The sequence below is a fragment of the Sciurus carolinensis genome, unplaced genomic scaffold, assembly GCF_902686445.1.
Source record: "Sciurus carolinensis unplaced genomic scaffold, mSciCar1.2, whole genome shotgun sequence".
NCBI classification, from domain to species: domain Eukaryota; kingdom Metazoa; phylum Chordata; class Mammalia; order Rodentia; family Sciuridae; genus Sciurus; species Sciurus carolinensis.
Window position 1 is genome coordinate 262,040 of NW_025920275.1, and position 6,407 is coordinate 268,446.

General features: G+C 34.1%; 1 long non-coding RNA gene across 1 annotated transcript; it reads right to left on the minus strand.

Annotated features, from left to right (window-relative positions):
* Nucleotides 1-496: 496 nt before the first annotated feature.
* Nucleotides 497-5,258, minus strand: LOC124975429 (uncharacterized). The gene is made up of 3 exons (XR_007106894.1): nt 5,096-5,258; nt 1,437-1,479; nt 497-561 (listed from the first exon to the last, which is right to left on the minus strand). It is a non-coding gene; the product is annotated as an uncharacterized LOC124975429 (long non-coding RNA).
* Between the last annotated feature and the right edge of the window lie 1,149 nt (nt 5,259-6,407).

Here is a 6,407-nt window from a genome sequence, read left to right on the forward strand (position 1 = left end):
AAAGAGTGTGGAGATTACTTAGAAAACTTGGAATAAAACCACCATTTGACTCAGCTATCCCACTCCTTGGCCTATACCCAAAGGACTTAAAATCACCATACTACAGAGACAGCCACAACAATATCCATAGCTGCTCAATTCACAATTGCCAGATTGTGGAACCTACCTAGATACCCTTCAAATGATGAATGGATAAAGAAACAGTGGTATATATATATATATAAAACATATTATTCATTTCTTACAGTTTCTTATATATATTAAAAAATTTATACAGAATGGAAAATTATTTCTGATTTGAAAAACTGTACAGTGGGATTCCTTCTTTTAAAAAAATTTGATCTACTTTTGAAAATGACCTATGTTTCAGATTTAAAATCAGCAACCCTTTCTTTCTAAACCTCTAATCCATTTTATTCCCCAATACTAGACAAATTAATGCAAAAAGGGGAAACTTTGTATTTTCTTACTTTCTGGTAAAGCAGGTATTCTTGGACCCAGATTTTGAATGTATGCATACTTCATGGCCTCTTCTGCTGAAATACTTTTCTCAGATTCAAACTGTAAAAAAGCAAAGAACTTCTTCCTTAACTTTTACGCTCAGTTACTCTAAAAAGTTGGCAAAGGACAAATCAGTATTTAGAGTTTTTTTTAAAAACTTGGTTTTTTAATATGACTACTATTTTAAGTACTGATTTGGAGTACTCCAGATATACTTGAATTTGATTTGCAGTTGAAATTATACAGTAATAATTATATCTCAGTTCCACATATTCAAGATAAGTCTAGACCTCAAGTAAAACTTTAGATTCCTCTATTTTCTGAAGTGATGAAAATTAAAATATTCAACCTTTGCTTTTACTTTTCATCATGAATCACCAAGGACTGGGGGCAATGCACTGTTTCTAAGTTCAGGTTAATTGCCACAATCCTGCTCCCAATTTCCAGCCTCTCTTACAATTAATGTGCTGGCCAATGAGACTTGGGAAGAACCTTTCAGGGATTTCTATATAAATCCTTGCTCTCAAAATATAAGAAGGTAAATGTGGCTGGAACCACCCTTTTCCTTCCAATTCTTGCTTTAGAGGAAACGTGAGTGGTATTTGGAGCTGCGGTAACATGAAAGGCAGTTAACTATAAGTAAAAAGAGAACATAAGAGATAAAAAATTTGGAGAACATGGCCTTGACAAAGTTGATAAATGACAGCAGCTCTTCTTGGTCACAATGAGAGATCCAGATCATTAAGAGAAACTATGTAATAAATATAACATGTTGTATTATGTATTATACATTATATGTTTGCATATATATATATATGTTTAACTTAAGCATGTTCCTGAAATATTCTAGAAACTACCATAAATAATAATTATCATTGTACATATGAGGAAACTGAGGCATAATGACATTTAAGAATTACAAAGATGTGATTTACCTGTAGAAATTTTGTTAACAACTCAATTCCTTCACAGTCTAACCTAGATATAATAATAAAAAATGTGACAATTTTCATCTTAGCTGATAGAAACTGTTCAGCTAAAACTATTTCCTAAGTGTTTTTGTTTGCTAAATTTAAGTAACCTAAAACAGATACTCTTGTTGAGTTCAAAGAGACTCAAAACTATTTTAGTCTAAAGAGGCTTATCTTGTCATTGCCTTAGGAAGAGACAATAAATAACTTCAATCCAAATTTTAAATGTTCAAGAAAAATATTAAAGCTGTTGAATTTGAGTCATCATTCTGTCTCAAAATTAAGTGACCTCCATAAGAAGAAGAGCTTAATGACTACATCAACTTTCACAGTATTGAAATGAAGGCAAATGCACGAAAGCATCATTTTCCTATCATATGGGTAAAAACAAAGACAAGGGACCCCAAAATATCTCAGTGTGATTCAAGGTAAGCAAAGACACAAGTCATTCAATAAAATTTTATAGGAATGGGTACTAGAAGGTACTAAGCTCAATTTAAATGTGCATAACTTTCTACAACTTCATTAATCAAGACAACCAAGCCAAAAGTTAATAAAGAATGTTAATTGTAGTTATGAAATTAACATAACTGGGAATAGTGGAGGTAGGGATTATTTTAATGGGATTTTCTATGGTTGAGAAATCAGAGGTTCTATCTTTCACTGACTTTCACTGACAAAAGTACCATTACAAGCAGAGAAATATTCTCCCCTGAGTGTTCTAAGTGGGTCTGGGGAATCCTGCAAACCTAGACATTCTCCAGAGTCTTCCAGTCTTCAGCACTTTTCCATTCTGGTACAAATCCAGAGGACCCTAGGAACTGATGTGCTTGGAGCTAAGTTCATGAACAATCTGCTTCACAGGCCTTCAGCCTTCTACACTGAACATTACCATAGGCAATGACATATATATATCTATAAAAATAATATAGGAAATTATGAATTATACTACTTTGGAGAGACCAAAAAATGTCAGCATACATGGCTATCTTTCTTAGAATGTCTAGCTGAGAATATAAAGTTTTATACTAACAATAAGAATATCAGTACATACAAATATTTAAAAATATTTCTGGTATCAGAAATGTTTTGCTATTATTTCCTAGTTTTGTTATGGTGCACAACTTAAGAACAGACTGATCACCACTGAGAAGTCCAAATTTGAGAGTCTTTAATAAGCTGACCAGCTGTCTCAAAAACTGTCCCAAAAAATGACTATTGAGAGAACAGCTCCAACCACAGGGTTGTAGGTGCTATTATACCAAAAATCACATCAATCATAAGTGTCTGTTGCTATGATTCAAAATTACAAACTAACATCATGAGATCATCAACAGAGGTGGAAGTGGGTCAAAATGACCCTTACCTAGGTACAAACTAAAGAATGGTTACTAACATCCACACAATCACTGTTCATATGGTACATTGTTTAGGAGCAATAGGAATGAAAAGAGAGCAATTCTTTACTACATAGGAGTTCCCATTGTATTTTATTAAACATATCACACCAAGTAACTTATGATGGGTACAGAGGCGGGCTGTTCCCATGGGAGAAACTTATTTCCTACATAACATGGAGTCTCAGAGCAAAATGGAGTGTGTTTAGTCATTTCCCTTAGAGTCTGGCCTATAACATTCTCATGAAGTCAGATCTGTCAGCACATCACAGTTTGAGAAGAAATGGAAGTACAAGAAGTGTGTTATGTCGTAAGCAATGTGAATTTTTTAATTAAAATAGACAATGTCCTTAATTTGATATTTTGGTGACTTAAAAATTTTAATGAAAAATAGTCAAGAAGTTATTTTATATTACTGCAAATATAATGCATTATACAAGCCAAAATATTCAGACCAATTTTACTGGGAGTTTTGGACTGATATGGATGTAGCTGTGAGAAGAAACTTCAACTGAACTGCTGACATTCAGGATGTTACATTTGGCTGTGGAGTCACAGTTTATATTCTTCAAATAGAAATTACCTCAGTAATGCTGAAGAAAATATATGTGGGTCATCTGATGTAAGCATCAGAGTAAAAATTTTTCTTATAACATTTAGGTGTTTTGTGAGTAAATAGAGAATAATTCTGTGGAAAGCAAAATGAAAATGTATCATGATCTTTATGGTACCAAATAAGGAATTAATCAATGCTTTTTTTTCCTGGGAAAAGGAGCTTTCTAGATAGACTCTAAAATTTTAATGCATAAGTTCTACACTCATTGTATTTACAGCTCAATGCTACTTCATACTTTTATTTTTCTTACTGAATTATAAAATTAATATGACAAAGGAAGGGAGGAATTTAATTACATTAGGTCCCAAAATATTTAAGAATTGTATGTATTATTATTTGTATGGAAATTTTATTGTGACAAATACTTGAAGAAATTAAAAAGGATTATATAATTTCTCCCCTTTTCATTTAAAATAATAGCTTGGTGCAAGTCTAATTAGAGGATTTGGTTTATATTTTGGAAATTTATAGTTCTTGAATTCATCATTTGAAGAAATACTTGCCCAAGTTTCCTGAGATGGAGTTCCTGAATTATAAAAAATAAATATACATAGAAATTTGTACAGTTCATGTAAATTATTCTTATGCACATATATATAAGCATTACTAAGAAAGTGCCTTAAAAAACATTTTACATTCATTAGATATTTTATTTCAACTGAAATTAAAATGATGGAAATTATAAATACTTAAGTGCTGAAAGGGGAAAGACAGGAAAGAGGACCAACAAATAAGGAAATTGTTGTGGTAATTTGGGAGATGATGGGGGTATGAGCTAAGGCATAAGGTAACAGGGATAAAGGGAAACAAATAATTCAACACTTTCTAATTCAGGAAGAAGAGACAATATGCAGATGCAGGGTGGTGTGTGTGTGTATTTGTAAGAGAAGAAAAATAGGGAGGCTCAATGTAGAGACACTATCATCTAGGAGTTGGGTGAAAACAAAGGAGTTTAAGATACAATCCTTCCATTAAAATCTCACAATCTAGCAAACATAAAAAATTATGTAAAATCTAATTTTAAATATTAAAATATTATACATAAAATAAAATGATATGATTGAAATGGAAAACTGTACAGTGGTTTCTCAAAAAGTTAAAAACAGAATTGCTATGTGATCCAGAAATTCCATTCCCAGATCTAGACCCAGAAGAAGTGAAAGCACAATCTTGAACAGATATGTGTAAGCTCACATTCATGGCATTGTTTACAGAAGTTAAAATACAGAAACAACTCCAATGCCCTTTGATAGATGAATTGATAAACAAACTATTAAATATCTGAAAGTCCTCAGGACATAATCTGTAACAAGGATGAACCCTGAAGATAGTATACTAAGGAAAATAATTGAAATAAGTCAGCTACAAAAAATACTGTGTAATTCCTTTCCTATGGGGTGCACAGTAAATTTTGGAGAAAAAAAATTGTAATTTTCAGGAACTGCACAAAGGGATGGAATAGGAAGTTGTCTAATGGGTATAGAGTTTCAGTTTTGCCAGAAAGATAAAAGTTCTGAAGACAGAGATAGGTGGACTATGACATTTAAGAAAGAAGCAAAGATCAACATCAGAATCAGCACCCTTAAGATTTGTAAAGAGCCACGCCTTACCTGAGATAAGGCTCTGCCTCCCACCTTACTGCATGTAGAATCGCTCCAAAATAAGACAGACTCCAACTTCTTTAAAGTTATATTCAAAAGATTGGTTTTTGTTGTAAAATTACTGTGATCTCAAACAGGGGATATAATGTATAGCTCAGTCAAAATTTAAAATGACTATTACACATGTTGAATATATAGTTTTACTCTTGCTAATTTCATTTAGTAAAACTGTTGTTGAGAATGGGGTGCCATCTGTACAGTCATCTTGTATAAATGAGTATTTCGTGAACTGACCTGTAAAACTGCCCTCCCCAGGAAAAGGGCACGCAAACACTGAGGATGCTGGCAGTCACAGCGGTACCCTTGAGGGCCAATACAGGTCAAAGAGGATGTGCTGGGTCCCAGGCTTCTCAAGACTGTTCAGAGATAGCTATCTGAGGAATGTGCAGCTGTATGGAGACCCCATCTATCAAGGACAGGGGAACATAGCCCTGACCCCTCTCCCTCATAGTTCACTCATTCCCTCCTCCCTGCTCCCTCCAGAACCATTCAGTTTTGGTGGAACCCAATAAGATTCAAATAAAATGCAGGGACCAAACTAAAAAAGGACAAATATTTAGCTGGCTGAATGTTAACCAATAATGTACAGGTCCTTGTGTATGAATGCTAAAAAAAAAAAAATCTTAAATAGAGCGCTTTCTCACCACTCTGGGCTGCTCCTCCCCAGCTGTTGTATCAGTCTGAGGGGCTGGTTGCAGTCCAGGCTCCAGATTGCTTAATAAAACCTTGTTGTGTGATTTGCATTACCATGTGTTCACTTTGAGTCTCTGGGGATTAGTCAGAACAGGAACCAAATACAGTTATCTGTTAATGTTTTGCAGAAGTAGCTGCTTCAAGAACACACAACCTAGGTAACTTGTGATAATAAGCCATCACCTATAGAACAGATAGTGGTAACTTCCAGTACTAATACAGACTCCAGTTAGATAAAAGGGTAAATAACTGTAAAGTTATAAACATTGAAGTTAAAGCCCAGTACTCTTACTTTATGAATGGTGACACTGGCTTGTTGGATGATTAAAATTAAATTTAGAGATTGAGATTAAATACAGAGGGCAAGATAGACCAGTATTTGGATCTTTTGCCCTCAGTCAGCCTGAACCCAGGGAAAAAGAGGTCTTCTCTTAGGAGTGTTGTAACTCTAGGTCACACAACCTCCTGATCAAGGAGATTGATGAGGCCACTAGAGGATGTAAAGTCAATCAGTGCACCTGCTGCAGAGGAGGGTCAAGGAAAAAGGGAGACATCTCTTGATGCTTCC